This window comes from Equus quagga, chromosome 19 (genome assembly GCF_021613505.1).
Source record: "Equus quagga isolate Etosha38 chromosome 19, UCLA_HA_Equagga_1.0, whole genome shotgun sequence".
In the NCBI taxonomy this organism is placed as follows: Eukaryota; Metazoa; Chordata; class Mammalia; order Perissodactyla; family Equidae; genus Equus; species Equus quagga.
In genome coordinates this window covers 23,898,103-23,917,199 of record NC_060285.1, presented here as the reverse complement: position 1 = coordinate 23,917,199, position 19,097 = coordinate 23,898,103, and the positions used below count along the sequence as shown (strand labels likewise).

The 19,097-nt window shown below is 35.0% G+C and overlaps 1 non-coding gene across 1 annotated transcript; it reads left to right on the top strand.

The window, feature by feature from the left end:
• Positions 1–17,441: 17,441 nt before the first annotated feature.
• On the top strand, positions 17,442–17,545 carry LOC124230663 (small nucleolar RNA U13). Its single transcript, XR_006886267.1, has one exon. It is a non-coding gene; the product is annotated as a small nucleolar RNA U13 (small nucleolar RNA).
• Positions 17,546–19,097: the final 1,552 nt, after the last annotated feature.

Here is a 19,097-nt window from a genome sequence, read left to right as displayed (position 1 = left end):
TAACTCATAGGGTGACTGTGTGAATTGTACTAAGTATGAAAGTTCTTTGTAAGCAATAAAGCATACATGAAGATAGGGAATTCTTAAATTAGTACTTTACGTAGCAAGGGAAACCATTGGGGGAAAATTATGTCGAAATATAAATCCTTTTTGGAAGATTTAGATCCAAGATTGTGAACTCAAATGAGCGGGTCACATTATTCATGAAGGGGGCTCAATCAGAGCAATGATACAGAATAGTGGGAAATGTGGCAAATAAAATTTCTAATTTTAAAGCTGGAAATTCAGATGTTTATGTGAAGCTAGTTAGTGACTCGTTCAAATATTCAACAATGACACTGTGTCGGTCAGTGTGGAACACCCCCCTCCCCAATACACACACACAAAAGAGCTGTGAATTTCAGTCTGTGGACTATGACATCAGGTTCAGATGAATAATAGAGAGTAAATACCACCCTAATCATTTGAAATTAATTCAATGTCATATAAGCGAGCCATATTCTTTGGTGCACAAAGATAGACTACTAGCCTAGAATACTGAATGATGTAAATGGCGGTCTTCATATTCCTTTGCACTAGACTGCTAAGACATTTTGCTTACTCTTTCATCTTTTTTCCCTTCTATAAAACCCGTTACAGCCCTCAGAGTCATATTTACTGACTTCCATCTTGACTATGTCACTCCCTCACTGGAGAACTTTAGGTAGCTCTCATCACATACATCAAACTCAAAATCTTAGCCTACTTTCTCTTGCTTTGTCTTCCTCTTCATTCGTGCCACCTGATTCCTTCTTTCTGTTCTACTCTTTATTCTCTGCATCTTACTAATAGCCAGTTTGTGCTTTTGCCCAAGCCAGTTGAGCCTTCTCAACTCATTTTATTGGCTATCAGCTCTTAGAGTTCCTTAAAACTACAAATACGCTATTGCAGAGCTTGTAGTTATTTTTAATGGACTTTTGAAAATTTTCTTAAGCTGAGCAAGAAACGTGGATCTTGTTAATCGTTTATTATTATGGCTCTGCCTTATTCAACTATATTAAATCTCAAGCCAACTGAAAGTAGATGTAAATACCTGATTAAGAATTCCCAGACACACACTTTAATGAGTAGGTTTAATCCAAACTTTAATGACTATGCTTCCTAAAATATACTTCTCATTTTATGTTAGCATTTCCATCATAACGTTAAAATATTTCCTTAAAAGTATTAGCACACTAACCTGCATGTGTAATGAGTGTGATATCATAAAACCTCAGCTTTTATCTTTGGTTTTTGTATTACCAATAAAGGAGAACTCTGAGTATTTATTTTTAGACACATGAAGAAAAAAGAAGTTCTTAGAAAACATTACATTTGTTAAAAGGGATCACTTACATTTATTTTCACTGTAGATCTTAGATATCCTAATACATATGATATCTGACTTCAATTTGTTTTCTATCCAGGATATGAGGGTAGAGAAAACGAGTGATTTCTTTTCACTTATTGCTATACTGAGTTGTACCCTTCGGAAATATGGAAAGTGACTCTTGGACTTACTCTCTATAATTAGAGAAGGAAATGGTAAAGGAAGTAATATAAGAAGGATTACCTTCCTGGAAACCTTGGTCACCCCTATTGGAGAAGCTCTCATTTTAATCTTCACGTTATGTTCACTTTTCTTTCACTTTGTTGCTGATGGCTTATGAAAGATTTTAATTGGAAAATGCTAGGTTCTCATTTTCTCTCTGGATTTTATACTTTGAAATAGGTGAAATTTCGTTGTCAGATGTGTACAGATTATTTAGAGGTGTCTAAGGCAAAATCAATGTAATGGTTTCCCTTAAGGTATTCACAAAGCAATTAGAAAAATATTAATACTTAACTCCTATTATTATGCTTACAGAATCACAAGTGAGCATGGAAACAGTTCTGAGTTAAGAATGCCTAGGTGATCAGCGATGAATGCAAATCTTCTCAAATGAATAACTGCTTACAAAGAATTTGGTTTTGACAAAAGTTTAAACAAAAATTGACAGCTGCATGGGGCTGTGTTTAGATTTCTCTACTGTAGTATAGCAGATGCTTGGATATGACAACAAAGACTGAAAAGGTTTACAGTGAAAACTGAGAGTAACACTTGTCTTCTGCAGTAATGAATACTTCAAGCTTCATACTGTGAATTGCAAATGGTTTCTTTCATGAAAACCATAAATATATATGGAGACAATGCCATGTATTACTAAGTCTGTCACTCTTCTTATTCATTAACTAACAAAATGTACATCGTTGTTTTTGCATATTTGATTATGGGTGGATAATACACAGGTGGCTTCTGTTTTACTAAGATCATTTTTATTTTTATTATTCTAGAATTTTCAATATAATCCAAAGAAAATTTTCAGAACTAGATTTCTGTTTTGATATCACTGTGGTGACAGACTGTTTAAAATGAACTTAAGAAAACTTTAACTTATGAAGTTTTTATTGCAAAAAAAATTTCAAAATTGTATTTGTAAAATTTTTGAATAGGATGGAAAGAAAAGATGATCAGATCTAGGTAACTAAAGAGCAAAACATTACCAAGAGGATAAATACACAATACATTTAATACATGAAAATGTGATCCATTTAAAATATTTATTGACTTCTATAAATATGAAGTCATTTTATTATTGAAAAAACATTTATTTTAACAAAAGTAGCCAGTATAGCTATTGCAAGTACATTTAATAGCAAGTTATAGTCTTAACATATAATTCAGATAGGTAGATTGAAAAATATAAACTTACATGATCACATAAGATTTTATAATATAATTGGCAGGAATGTATTAGTTATCAAGCTATCTTGTTAACTGTACAAAATTATTCCAGAAATATAGCTTTATAAAGAGGTTTACAAATCTGCTTTCTTTATGACCTCTTTACCTAGTTTGTGAAAGTAGTCTTTGTGTTTAGCATGATCGACATATTGAAATGAAAATAATGGTGACTTCCTTTCCCTATCTGAATTCCCATTGTTAATTTTCAGTGATTAATGTAAAACATGTAAGTATCAAAAATGTTTATTAATTTGGTATTTACCGACTGCTTCCTATATTCCAGGCACTGTGCTAGGCTCTGGAGATACAGAGATGAGTAAGATGAATTATCTATCCTAAAGGACTTCACTGTCAAGTCAGCATAAATGGATAAATTTCCACACAAGGAATTAGGAAAGATTTAGTTGGTTTCAGTAACTCTTTGGGGTAACTGGGAGAGGTTTCACCTAAAAAGATGAAATTCAAGCCAATTATTAAAGGATGTGGAATGAGGACATGGTGGGGGAAATCATTCCAGACAGAGAAAATAACACCTGCAAAAGTACCCCACAATTATGGTGGGAATTTCAATATGGTGAGGCTTTGAGTATATGTACATGTGAAGGAAGAGAGGTAAATGACAAATCAGAAAGACGTGATGGGGTCAGATGGCGATGTGCCTTGAATGCAAAGGAAAGGAATCTGAATTTTTAATCTTGTAGAAAAGAGCCACCAAGGTATATGATTGCATTTTTGTTTCTTGAAAAGTCTTGTGATTTGAAATCCTTTGTTGCTATTATTATTTTTTTTAAGATGGCTAGCTCTGCCAACCATGGGAAAATATACATACTGGCTCTAAGAAGAAACAAGAAGGGAAAGATAAGGAAGATTTTGTAATTTTCTAGCCTCCCAAATAATAAGGAGCTGATTTTAGGCTTAATGAGGAGAATGAAGAAAAGAACCTGGATTCAATAAACATTTCTGAGATAGTGTGATAAATGTTAGTGACCAATTGAATAGGATAGGACAGAAAGAGGGAGGAGTCAAGGATGGCATTGAATGTTCTGGTTTAGAAGACTGTAATGGTTGATAATGCCATTATGATTACTTCTGGAAGTAGGATAACTTCCTGGGGATGAGGAGAGGGATAGATATTAAGTTTGAAACATGTGGGAGGAATGTTAGTACAGATCTCCAGAGATTAGTAATGTGGGCATGGAACTCAAAAGAATTGTGACTGTTTCATTCTTATTTGTACCTTTTGAGACAGGTGAGTGTTGAATAGAGGAGATAGTATTTATGTAGCTGTAGAGCACACTTCCCCTCAACCCCAAGTCTAGGAGAATGAATTAAAGCAGGGGAGAGTACCACAGATAGAAACCTGGCAAACTAGCACACAGTTCAAGGATGAGTAGAATTGCAGAGTCTGTCAGTGGGGACAGAATGAAGCAAGAGAAGCTTAAAGAAGAGCGACACACAGAAATCAAGGCAAATTGGATTTTGAGCAGAAGGAAGTCCTATTGGTGCCAAATTTCACTAAACTGCCAAAAAGCATAGAGACAAAGCATCAGCATTTGGTTGGAAATAAGGAAGTTATGGTTATCTCAGAAAGAGTGAATTAGTGGGAATATAAAACGTATTATAATAGATGGAATAATGAATATGACTTGAGGAAGTTAAGAGTCTGCAATAGCAGGCAGCCTACATTTTCTACACATTTGATGTTGAAGGAATGGAGGATAGAATGGTGGCTACAAGCAGTGGTAGGATCAAGGGAAGGATGTTGAGAAAATGAGAGAGATGAGTTTGTAATGAAAGAGAGAAACAGAAGAGAAACACATTACCTCCTGGGGGAGGTGGAAGAGGGTACAATCCACCTGGAAGAGAAAGAAAAATGTACAATCCACCTTGGAAAGAAAAATGTATTCCTCTCTGCTCCAAGAGAGGAGGAAAGAAGCTAAAGACAATTGTCAATTGGCAAAATGAAGATTCTACCTCTTGGGCTCTTTATTCTTTAGGAAGTAGGAAGCAAGGTAGTCAGCTCTGAGTTGACAAGAGAATAGTAGTAAAGACTTGTAACAGCTGCCTTGAGGACTAGGACAGGGAGCTGAGTAGGTTGAAGTGCAGGAGTTTCAGAAGTCATCCCTTTGTAATGGCATCAATTTGTGCAGTGCTGTAAGTTTCTTTTTAGCATCATTGAATAGCTTTAGAGCAGGAATAGAGATCTATTAATTAAATTATCTAGAGTTAGAAATTGATCCAGGGGTATGACAGAAGGACAGTTGAGCAAAATATAAAAGTCTGACAGCAGTAATGTGGTGATGTAGGGTGGCAGAGACTAAACAATCAAGACATGACATTGCTTTTATTTTTTCTACAGTCTTGGAGGTTGTAGCAGAAGGACAATTTATTCTAAGCCAGCTTTCAAAGAAGACAAATATTTAGACAGGAATCAGCTTCTCTTCTTTACTAGACTCATCATTGTGTAAGGCAGCGTAAGTGGAGGAAACCTAGACTCATTGTTTTAATTTTCTTGAGTTTTTGTAATAAAATGAGTTTTCAGAAAGTTTATCATTTGAATAGGGTTTTAACCAGGAGACTATCATTACTTTGTTTCAACAGCTGTCTTTGTAAATGCTTGAATTCTCACTTGCATTCTAGACACTAAGGGATATTAAAGATAGACCTTAGAGAGGGGATGATTATAAATTTATTTATAAAGATTCCACTGTAGCTGTATGCCTGATACTAGAGTTCCTTTATTCTGTTGGCATCTTAAGCCAAACCTTTAATTTACTGTCACAGAAATTGGTTGAAATCTGCCTTCAAATATAGAAAGCTTTTTCATTAATACGTTCTCTGGAGTGTGACATTGTGGACTATATACTGAACTTAGAGACCTGTTCTGCTCTCAACCACTTAAATCCAAATATGTCAGTTTAGATCTTAGGGCTTCAAGGTAATCAGCATAAAAATAACTGTGCTTTCCTTCAAGATTCAGGCTGAGAGCCTGCCATGTAAGAGAAATCACCTTATAACAAAATCCTCTTAGATGGACAATTAAAATTGTTCTACCTTTTCTCATTTCCCTTCCCCTCCCACCCTCAACCCCAAGGAGGTCAGAATATTCTGGAAATAAATATAGGTAAAGTCAAACATCTCCTCCTATCCTTGACTCCAGTCCCTAGCACAATTGCCCTAGTTTGATGTAGGTGCTTCTCCTCTTTTCTCCTAGTGCAGCTGTGATTCATTCACTTGTTCATCCAGTCAGCAAATATCTATTGAGTGCCTGCTGCGTGAAAGTCATCTTTCTAGGTCCCCATGACATCTTTGAGCTTAATTCTCTGTGATACTATTTTTTTCCCACTGTGATGAAATTTAAGTGAATATTCATGTCTTACCCAATAGACTGTACCTATCTGAAGAAAGATTGTGCCTTATTTCTTCAGATCTCCTTGATTTAGCACAGTGTTTGACACATAGTGGGTAGTCAATGAGTAAGTTAATTGGTGAATAGATAATTAACATAAGCACATGTACACTCAGACTTATAATGGAGGAAACATGTTTACAGAAGACTTAGTATAACTCTCTCTTAAGATGTAGTCATCTGCTATGTTGATTACAAAGAAATACATTTAATTAACTTGATTTGTTTGGTGACCTCAGAAATGAAGCAATCTTGTAATATTGGTGAAAGTTACAGTTAAGCTTCTATGAAAAACATTTTCTGAGAGTGACAACAATAGATAGAGACATTAAAAAATCCTATTCATGAAAACCATAGAGGAGCAAGTTAAGCTCACAGAGAAAATAAGATCTTTAGTTTTTATTGTTGCCATCTAATAAGAGATTCCGATGAGTCACTTATTTACTTTGTAATTAAGTAAGTCATCAAATGAATTGAGCATCCACAGATTTGCTGCAAATGAAGATGAACCATCATGTATTTTTATTTAATAAGAAATTGAATTTTCAAGATAGTTAAAAAGGTTCGTACATTGTGTGGTCATAATGCCATTATTCAAACAAGTGATTATCCAGTTTGTCTCAGTAGAATATTAACTTATTTAAGAAAAATATTGTCACTAAATTGGCAGTTGCTTGAATTCATTGGTAATAAAAATTGCTTTGATCTTTTATCACATAGGGAGTTATTCTGGAAACCTGGTAGGTGATGCAAATATTTTTCACGCATATTCACTCTATGTGACCCCCACCCAAATTGTCAAAATTTTTTAAATTTCAATTTATCACTAGTCTATCTTGGCTTGTTCCCACCAAACAAGTAGGTGTGCAGATTTTTTTTTCTATGCACACTTTTTTTAAAGTTGAATTTCAGAGTTGGTTTGTCATTGCGCAAACACAGTTTATTCACATGGAGCCCACAATGGAGATCTCATTTCTGTTCTTTAGATCTTCTTTTGTTTTCTACCTGTGCCCGCTTCTTCAGTCATAAGGATGAAGATTCAAAATTTGACATAAATTTCACAGTTGAAATTTCTTTTAGTATTTTGATCTCTAATTGTTTGAGACTATAGAGCAGAGAAGAGAAGTATCTTAAGAAAATGGTTTGCTAGTGGGAACTTATAATAAACTCTTTGGGAAATCAGACTTCTCTTTATCAGGGAGATACAATTTATTCCAAAGTGTCTCTCTTAGAAATTCTTTGCCATTATTTTCACTTTCAAATTACCTTTCGCCTAAATTGGAGATCCTGGAATAGTGAAAAGCGTACGGTAGTCCCCCCTTATCCACAGGGTATACATTCTAAGACCCCCAGTGAAAGCGTGAAACCTCGGATAGTACCAAATCCTTTATATACTATGTTTTTTCCTAAATAAGGGGCTAATGTGCAGGTAGTTATACAGCATAGATAAACAGGACAAAGGGATGATCATGTCCTGGGCGGGATGGGACAGAACCGTGCGAGATTTCATCACACTATTCAGAATGGCATACAATTTAAGACTTGTGAATTGTTTATTTCTGGAATTTTCCATTCAATATTTCCAGACCGAGGTTGACCTTGGGTAATTGAAAATGTGCAAAGCGAAACCGCAGACAAAGGGGACTACTATATGCGATTTGGTCCTGAGGTATCTGAATTTGAATCCTGACCCTGGAATTTACTTATGGCGTGACCTAGGGCAAGTTATTAATCTTACTGTGCCTCAGTAGTCTCACTTAGAAAACGATGTGTCACTCTGAAGAGCAAATGAAATAGCTAGTTACAGCAGGATTAAAAGTGGAATGAATTAACCTATGGAGAGATGTTTACTTTGTAGTCGAAAACTATGGGATATGAGAATGACAAAATGAGTGTGAATCCGTTAAGTCTCATAGGCTAACCAGAGCCATGGCTTTACAGTCCTTTTGTCCACGTACAGTCATGCATCACTTAATGATGGCAATACGTTCTGAGAAATGCGTCGTTAGGCGTTTTCGTGCTTGTGCGAACATCACAGAGTGTACTTACACAAACCTAGATGATATCGCCTACTACATACCTAGGCTGTTTGGTACTAATCTTATGGGACCGCTGTTGTGTATGTGGTCTGCCATTGACCAAAACATCATTATGCGGTACAGGACCTATATGCATTTCGATATAGTTTTAGCTATTGCAAACACTTAATATAAACCAAGACAATATTCAGCAGATACAAAGCCCTATATTTAGATTTTTAAAGATCAGTTATATAAGTACAGAATGGAAGGAACCTGGCTTGTTAGCAGTGTAAAAAAGCTAAGATCTAGCAGCTTTTAATAACTTCTTTATTCCTACTTTCATTCACCAAATATTTATTTTCTGTATGCTGTGTGTTCAGTGCTGAGGATACAGGAGTAAACGGAATAGACATGAATTCCTGCCTTCACAGAGCTTCCATTCTAATTGATCATAAACTCAACCCCAAACAAATCCAGTAAATCTGCTGCAAGAGAGAAAGAAAGAAGGAATTCGCTTTTTTTATTGCAGTTTCTAACTACAGTAAGTCAGGGCTCTAACGGATTTTATGCTTATTGAACATACTTGTTTTCTTATGGTTGTTTTTGATGATGCAAATTAAAATGATATTGATAAGTTGGAGTATCTTGGGAAGACAAAACCACAAATTTTCTGAAACCAGGTGTGTGGTAAATGGAGCGCTAGGAGAAATGGGTGAGCGAACGAGATCACTTATGTCCAGAAAAGAAAAGGGCTGCAGGAAGTGATAGCTGACCTCAAGCACTGAAGGGGCTGATTCAAAGGAAAACCAACAGACTGACTTTACGTCATTCCAAATATAGGACTAGAACCAAAGTGTGGCAGTTTTTTAAAAAGTAGATTTCAGCTCAAGACGGAGAATTTTCTACATAGAAGAGCTATTCTGCAGACCAGAGGTTGTCAAGGGGCAAGAGGTCTCCAGCTTCCTGATTGCTGAAGGTAACTCAGCAGGAGCTGGAAGAACAGGGCAGAGGTCCTCTCTGACAGGCAGACCAGCATGTGCTCTGGGTTCTCCAACTCTCTAACACCATTTTCGCTCTGTAGTTAACCACTGCAATAATTTATAGCTCAAAAAAGCTCTCAGCCAACATATTTCCAATGACAATATCCCTACCTGTTTCTGACCTTTAAGATTTCTTACAATTTTGCAATTCTAAAAGTCTCTCTCTATCTGGTAAATTTTATAGGAAAAGAGAATGAAGCCTTTCCTATTTATCAGCCATGTTCAAGAAATGTTTTCTTGGTATATGGATTTCACTTTTGTGTTTTAAAATGGTGACCCCTTGGAGATTTGCCTGTCTAAATCCATTTTCTTGTCAGGATTGGGGATGACAGGTTATTCTAATGCCCAAATATTAATTTCCATGGCATATCTATATATTTCATCGGCCAACCTTCTGTGAATTTTCTAGATTTCGATTAGCTTGTCCTAAACTCCTGGCAAACTAAATTTCTCTAACAGTCTTCAATTCGTTGCATTAAATGCCTGTTCAGCCTTGGAAGATATATTGATTTTTTTTCTCAGCAAAGTGACAAATACCATTTTCGTGACTATAATAGAGATTGATTACATTTTGTGGAACACAGAGAGAGAGCAGATCTTAGTGAGACAAGCTTGGAGCTTACAAAAGTGAAAAAATCGTTTGAATTAATAATGAAGTTAATGAATTCATCTGTTGCTGATCAAGTAGAAATATTTTGAGAAAAAATGGAAAGTTCTGCAGCTGCACAAACACTGAAGAATTAAGACCAATTTCAATACTTTCGAGGTGCTGGTTTTGTGAAACCTTTTAAAAAGTTAATAGTAATTATGTTTAAACCTAAAGCTATGACATTAACCCCCAGCATACCTGGATATGCAGTGTGATAGTAATTGTATGGAAAGACATTTTTCAGTTAAGTCAGGACAAAAGTAAATCATGATCCATGTCAACTAAATTTGAAATATTAAGAAGTCTATGGGGAGCAGTCTTTTTTCCTGATATGATTAATGTAGCCTAAATTTAAAATTGAACTGAATTTCTTTTCCTTCTAAGCTTCTTACAATTAGGCCGAAATTGGAACAAATATTAATATGTTTTTATTATTCTGCCTTGCTGTCCAGTAGCTTTTACCTTATTTAAAAGGTATTTAAAAACATACAAACAAAAACCCATGCACACATGTCATAAGCTTAATGTATGTAAAGAGTACCTACTATATTATTTGAAAGCAAATAGAAATAAGAAACAAAGAGTATTTTCTGGTGTTGAAATAAACTATGGTGGTGTGGGGGAGGAAGACCTGGAAAACATTGCTAAGGGAGATTATAGAATTACTTTCTTTGAGAAACCTTTAAAACAAAGACACCAGTTCATGTCTGTTTAAGGACCTTATCATCATCTTCTATCCCCATCACCTAGCATTGTACCCAACAAAGTATCTAGCGTGTAGGAGGAGCTGAATAGTATTTGTTGAATGCATAAACAAGTTTTCCTAAGAGCGGAAAGAAATAAAAAGCATCATGACAAACAATGTTTGTTGAGCCACTAATATGTGCCATGGAACTTTACTGTTTTTACCTCTAATGTTTGCAATTCTTACATGGCAAAATGAAATATGTATTTACATGTTTGTTATAGTTATGAGGAAAAATAATTATACCTGAGGATTTGGGAAACACCAGAGAAATTATTCTGCATATTTTGTTGCCCACCCTTTGTTCTGAGATTGTACCGCACATAGTAACACTCTATTATTGAAAAATTATTTTCTAATTGTTTCACTGGTATATGCTTGATCTCTTCTATAAGCTCCTTGTTGGTAAATGATTTTTGGTTCTTCCTAGATGTTCTCTGTATTAACCTGACTGTAGCTTTGAATTCGAAGAGTTTCTAAAAGTCCTAAGTTATTGATCCATACAGTCGAGGGGTGAAATCTCCAATTTTGACTTATTTATGCCTAAGTGATGCAGAAACTATTCCAACAATAGTTGACTATTTCCTTTGATCATATATCTAGAGAAAGTCTTTTATATTATTTTTTATTTTATTGAACTTTCCCATTTTACGTCTGGAAAGAGTAGTTTTGCTCAAGAACTTAGTGTTTGCTTAAGTATTCTCGCAGTTTGTAAAACATGATTTTAAAAGTAATTTAAATAAAATAACAGCTGTAGGACTTGCTAGCTGCTAATTGCTCTATGAAACTCTGCAGTAAATAGTTTTCTCCTTGTTATTTCCTATCCGAATGGGCTTGGTAAAGCTGTTCCTTTCACTGTGACATATACAGCTAGCAAAGGATACGTGTGTTCTATTGGTGCTATTTAAATATGTGAAAATGGGACTTAATTTACACCCAGACTACTTTGTATTTTACTTTTCCTCTCACATTTCTTTGAATTGAAGTGAAGTAAGAATGCAGATTAAAACCAAATGCTGAAAAATTGAAAAGTGAAACATGGGAAATACATCAATCTACCTAATTATGGAGAATTTCATGATGAAGTTATATTTTTTTCATACTGTTTTGAGTTAAAAGAAACTTCTGAACTTTAAAAAAATGCATGTTACTTTTATGTTAATTTTTTAAAACTGCTGTATTGGTATAGAAAAACATCTCATCTTTTACATAGAATAAAGTTAGTGATTTAAATGGCATCTGTTAGATGTCATTTTGAGAACAAATTGCTATTAAACTTAACTGTAAAATATGTGTTCATATTCAGCATTCCCATATATGATAAGTTACAATATTTTATGAGAACCAATTACCAAAGGTATTAAATTCGAGAATAAGTGAAGGTGGTCTTATGGAAGTTATCTAATGAATAATCAAGCGCAAAATTACATAATTTAGCCTATAAACTCTAATATTACATGTATGTATTTATTTCAGGCTCTTTAAAAATCTAATTATAAACTTTCCTCCATCAGGTGGAAAGATTGATAGGTTAATTAAAATGGAAAGGTTTTAGTAAAGTGGAAGTCAGCGTGTACATCGGTAAATTTTCTGAATGAGTTTTAAAGCCTGCAATTCCATTAAATTTTGAGAATTAGTTAATCAAAATGAAAGGAAGCCAGTTTCCCCTCCACACTATCTTCAAAAGTGGCACTATTTTCTGAAGTTATTTCAAGTCTTTAGTAAGCTTTTAAAAGATTTTGCAAACACTATGTAAGTTGTTTTAGCTACTTCAAAGTTAAAATTTTGTTTATTTTTTAAGTTACAGAAAAGTTTTTGCTCATTGATACAGACGTGTGTAAATTAAAAAGTGAAAGTGCTGCCCTTTACTTCTTGTCCCATGCTTCAGTCCTGTCGCTGTCAACTGAGCTTTTTCTATAAGCAAAGAAACATATACATAAATACACACACAAATACACATTGCTTTTTTCATTAGAAACTGGATTATTTTATGAATATTTTTCTACAATTTGTTTTTAAATTATTCATCTTGAACATTATTGCACAAGAACATGTAGATTTTCAGAATCTATAATTGCATAGTTTCCTGTAGTATGTATGTACCTTGATGTAACTGTTCCTTTCATGTGCTTATAAATTGTCCCCACTTTTTTCTGTAAATTAATAATTATATGGGCATCTGTGTGTGTGTGCATGTGTGTACATGTGCATGTGTGTACATATGCATGAGCTTCATCTGTCGTGCACATGTGTGGTGACTTTCCTAAGCTAGACTACTAGAAACATTTTTCTTTCATTAAAGAATATGGGCATTTAAAATTTTGTCAGGTATTACCAATTGCCCCTTCGATCAATTTAAATTCTTACAAATAGATATTAATAGTCCTCTTTTCCCAGTACCTTTGCCAGCACTGAATACTATTTATTCTCTTAATTTTTGACCAGTATGATAGTATTTATGGATGATTTTCTAATTTCTCTAAGGATTAACCAAGCTAATGTTTATTTATTTGAAGGGTTAGAATTGAATGAGACCTTCTAAAAATGGACAGAGTTATCAGAAGTAGAGAACTTTAAAAAGTTGTTTTTAAGGTAATAGTAATGTCTTACTGAAATAAGTTGAACTTCGAAGTCATTCTTAAAAACATTTGAATATTGATATGTAGGAATTTCTGATGAGATCTTGGATTGAGGGCTTCTGCTTTTGAGAGAAATGAAAATATTAATGTTTATTTGGAGCAAAGCATAGTTTCTGCTTGTCTCCCAATCGTCCTCCTTCCCAAAGTCCTTCTGTTCACTTTTCCTTAAATACTTTAAAGGTTCTCTGTTGCCTAAGAGATTAAAAATAATACTATAACATGAGTTGGTTCAGAAATCCAGTTTCTCAGTTCTCATCCCCCAAGATTCTGATTCACAATGTCTGGAGTGGGTTGGATCATCTGAGTTTTCAATAGGAATGCCAGGTGATTCTCCAGACTACATCTTGAGAAAGACTGGGGGAAAGCAGTTTATGTAGTAGTAAAGACTCCTAATAATTACCTTTCTTACCTTTTTAACCTCACGCATAAGTCTGTTCTCTAGCCAAATGGAATGACATGCTCTCTCTCAAATTGGATTCCAGCTTCTTCTATCTCTGTATTTTTCCCTGGAAAACCAATTCACTCCTCTCAACCTCTGTCTTCACCTTATGCCTTGTGTCTTAAATCAAATCCCGTATCTTAAATGAAGACTTCTATTTCTTCATCCCACGATGATCCACTTCTACAGCATTTATCTACATCATACGTTTGGCACTTATGGTTTAGTCCTGTTGCTTGTGGTTCGTGTGTAATTCTTCTCTGTATGCCTCACAGTGCCTTACACATAATCAACACTGTAAAAATGTATTGGTTGGTTAAGTGAGTGAGTGATACCGTAATTAGACTGCTAGGAGGGAGCAAGTCAAAAACTGCACGTCAACCCCATGAAGCCACTTGTTGAAATTGTGTAAGTTGTTCTACTCCTGAGAGACTCCGTTGCTCTCACTTCAAATTGGATTGCTTATTTTGATGAATAAAACAAAAGCTAATGCTTACCATTTATTTGGGTCTATTAATTGCATTTCAAATCACCCTACGTGCAGTGCTTGAGAAAGTTAATTCATACCAAAGATAGAGTTTTAAAATTTTATTTGAAATCTAATGTTATAACTCCATACAATTTTTTCCCAGGAGGTCTATGTTGCTAAAGGCCCAGCTTGCTTAGCTTTCTAAAAGTAGTTTAGCTTTCCTTAAAGAAAATTGTTTTTGTGTTCAGAATAATTTATCAGTAGCTACAACATAACATTCTGAGGAGGTCTTTAGAATAAATGTAACATTTGTCACAGGCTCAGCACCTTAAATGCATTTAATTCCTCTGCTGTATTCTTGCTGTTTAGAACCAAATTATGTAATTTAGCATAGCTATGAGTATAACCTGGCACTGTTCGTAAAAATTGGGATATACTTCTTGCTACTAAAAATGATAATTTCTTGAGCATGGAACTAACATATATTTACCAATGTTATTCAAGATTGTCTCAAGAAAAGCACTGTTCATTTGAGAAAAATATTTGATCATGAGGGAGGTATCTTCCTAATGCTGTTTCATGACATAGGAAAATTTGCACTATCTATTTTTTCGCAATTTTGAAAAACAAGCACTTGCTAAGTCACCTTGGAAAAATGGAGATGATTTATTAATTTGTCATTTTCCTGAACTGGAAAACGTCTTAATGAATAAAAATGAATATATGTCCATCAGACATGTATCCCTTTCTCTTAACACTGGCAATTTAATGCCTTAGTGGAACGTCTTTGGCCAGGCTGGTCTCCTGTAGCTTTGACTGCGGAGGAGCAGGTGTGTGCTTCCAAAGTGTCTTTACAAGTGTCGCAGTGGGGCTTCCCTCCCACGCCTCCGCAGGAGACAGCTCATCTGTTTAATCCTTATGTTTTAGTCAACCTTTCTTATTATGCAGACAGGGCTCGGAGGCTCAGCTGGATTTTGACTCTCCGAATGAATTGATGGGGTTCTTTGATCTTAACACTGTATTGCGTCTGTTTCATCTCTCCCCTCCATGCACAGTGTTCCAAACTCCAGTTCTAACTGGTGATCTTAAAATAAATGGGTAATTATACAAACAAATAAACAAGTAAGAATTGCCATTTAAAACCCAGCTACAAATTTCACTTTTCATTTTGGACTTTTCAATTTTTTTGGCATAGGAAACTTTCTTGAAACAGATCCCCAAAACAATTTAATTATGTTGCTCTGTAAGGGACTTGATTTGAGATGCGTGTATGAGTGTGTATGGATGTTGTAGGATCAGATTTGCATAGGAAATAAGAACGATGGATTTTTGCAATTTAGTACATTGTATGATAGCATAATATCTTTTAACAGACCATGTTACAGCAGAAGGTGTACAACCTACTTAGAAAGATCCACTGTAGAACTATAAAGATTCTGCTGGGCAATATTCCTCTTTTTGATGGTCGTGAGAGGGACTGAATTGCAAAGAAAATCAGGTAGAATCAGAACTAAGCCATATGGAGAAATCAGTCTGGGTCATAGGATGCTAAAATATCATCATTTCCCTTAAACAAATCGTTAAAATGAAATGTGCATGTTCTTGTGTGAGATGGGAGTGGAGGGATGTTGAGGGAACAGCATGCATTGTTTTTAGCCACATTAAAGCAAATAAAGATATGATTAATTGAACCAGAAAATATCAAGTTTTTATCAGAGTAACCTTTCATATTCTAATCTGGTATTTTGCAGACTTTTATTAATTCTTTTTATTTTTAATTCCCCATAAATCCTCATTTATCTTTAAATATACCACGATCTTGTGATGATAATGTAATGTCAAAGCTGTCAGAATAATTTCAGCTGAGCAAAAAAACTGATGTTTCTGAAGAGCCAGTGGCCCTTGAGAGAGTTACAAAAAGGTCTTTCTTTAGCAAGAATATTGTGATATGACCTTCTGGTCTATTAAACATATCCTTCTCCCAACACGTATACACTAAATATACTAATAACTATTAGTGAATTGTCAGAATAAACATTTTCCATAAAATATCTGGAAATAAAATATATAAAGGATTTGATGCCTAATCATAACTTTAAAATATTGCTGTTTTAAAAATATTCAGCTAACTTTCCTCCACTCAAAAGTATTTCTCAAGCCCCCGCATGGTACCCAACTCTGAACCAGGGAGATTTTCTTCACTATTTTTGTACTTTCCATATGGGATCTGAGAATAACTGTGCAGGAAGGAAATATAAAAGGTTATCCAACCCTTCTTCAGGCAGAACTACTCTGAGACCCACTAAAATGGGTGTTACTCCCCTCTAACCTATTTTTCTACCTTGCTACCAACTGAGATTTGCTTTCTCTTTGATTGTTTGTTTATTTGTTAATGTTTTATTGGAAAGGAAAGATCTAGCCACCAGCTGGGCAGAGATAGGTGGTTTCTATGTACTTCATTTAGTTTTCCTGACTTTATTTGCTTTAGTTTCTTCACTCACATACCTGATTGCTGTGTTCCTTCTGTAAAATTGAAACAAAAATGTCTACACTCTTAGTCTATGATGATTCTGTGCTGCGTGAACTTCTGAAAGGTACGGTTTGGCCTGTCCCACATGAAATGGATCAACATAAGTCAAAATTTCATTTTATTTCTATGCTTTGAGGATTTACAAATCCTCAAAAGTTCCAGTTTACATTCAAATAATGTCCATTTGGTTCACTGATGTAACTCCCAGGTCAAGGCAGCTTACCACATTAGAATTTGTTTAAAAGATGCTAAATTGCTACCTGCATGTTTCTTTGTGTTTATATATTCAGACACATACTTATTCTTAACCTGCCTGATTATAATTTCCTAGCATTAATTGGATAACTCACTTGCACTCCATTATTCTACCTAAGTGTGAAAGGTGATTTTCTTACATTATCCTCCAAAGAAGGAAGGAGAGAAAACATTTATATTGGGTATGTTGGTGGAGATGTGGTTTCTAACTATTAACTGCCACTGAAATGCCCTTGTACTGTCTGTTGGACTATGCCTGTTGGTCTGTGACAGTCATGATGTGGCCTCAATTCTTGTACATCTCTTGTATCCATAAACTTCCAGACAACCAGCCTCCCAGAAGTTGCCCTAGGCTGCATTATTTTCAAACTCGGAAGTTTGAATGACCCGTTAGTGGGTCATGAAGTCAACTTAGTAGATCATAACCAGCATTAAAAAAAAAAACCTTTGTAGTTCATGAGCGTGGTGATTGGGTATTCACGCTGTTATGTAAGATGTGCCTTCCCACAATCCTTGTTATGACATCGGCACATTACCCATCTGACATAAGAAGAAAAAGTAAGAGAAAAAAGAATTATCAGAGTGCATTGCACATAGTAAGTATTGTTTCATGAATGCATTTTTTCCAAAATATTTTGAGTGTGTTTGTCATACTTGGTTGCGTTGCAAATATTTTCTTACCATGGATGGCAGTTAAAAAAAAAAAGGCCTGGAAACAAAAACAAAAACAAAACTGAATTGGACCATATAATCTCTAGTAAGCTTTTGCCTAGATGCTAGGTTTTAGAATTTAGAGTATTATTTTACCACGTTAAAATTCTATTATTTTTTCCTCCAGTTCTCCTCAAGCAAATCAAGGGAATTAGCTTATAGCAAGAGAAATGATAATGGAAGCTTAGCAAATATTTCCAGAATTGTTAAGTGTTAGAGCATATCAGCTTACCGAGGGTACAACATTCTTACCGATTAAACCGTTTAGCTTTAAGTAGTTGTATTAGAAACAGATATAAATATTTAGTTACACAAGAGAAGCATACAGATCACAGAAAAAGGATTTTGTTAATACCTTATTTTGTTGTCAGTCCAAACAGAGTGAATATAAATTATGACTGTATACCCGTGTTGTGACAAGAAAGGAAATAAGTTATCACTCTGAAAAATATCTCAAGGTTAAAATCTTTGCCTTTTCACCGAAAAAAAAAAACTTTGTAAATGTGACCCTTCCATTATGAATAATATAATTGGAATCTTTTTCCTTGCCTTTGTATCCACCAGGAGTTAACGTAGAGAGGAAACTCTAGTTATGTTTTTGCTGCGCACTTGCGTTTTATTTCAAGACTGAGAAATTTAAGTGCCGTTCAGCAAGGTAAGCATGAGAAAGAAGAAAAAATTATAATTTGGTTGTGCATATAAGTATATGGTTTAATATTCGTTGCGTTCATTACTAAGCATGTCGTCCTCACCCTTTGTAAAGTGCTCAGGGGTGTGTAAACTTGGTACTCCGCAACCAGCAGCAGCATCACTTCAGAGCCTGTCGGCAATGGCAGGCTCCACCCCACACCTACGGAGTCAAAATCTGCATTTTGACAAGATCCCCAAGTGACTTACATGATCGTGAAAGTTTGAGAAGTGCTGGTGTATAGGAGAAGTATTACCAATTGTTCTATGGACTTGTATTCATTTTATGGACAACATTTGCTCTGGAAAAGAAAAATTAGCAAGTGGTAAAAACCAGCAGTTTTTCAAACTCTAGAGCTGCGGTTGACCATCTGATGGTGTTTAAAATCAATGATGATGACAATGACGCTGCTGCTGATGAGAGCTCTTGTTATCAAGTGCACCCAAGTGTTGGCTATTGTGTCTAGCACATCAACTAAGCTGTTTAGCCATCATCTTTCCACTATGGGGTCAATGCTGTTTCACAGACAGGCCTCACATCGCCCTGTTGTAAAGCCAAGCATTCTGATGCGTAACGTCTGTGATTGGTAGTTGGACCTTTTAAAAGTAGGAAAGACTATTTGTTCCAAACAGGGAGAAAATGTGATGCATAAACGATTCCTACAAAGGTATCAATTGACATTTGTTTAGATAATATTTG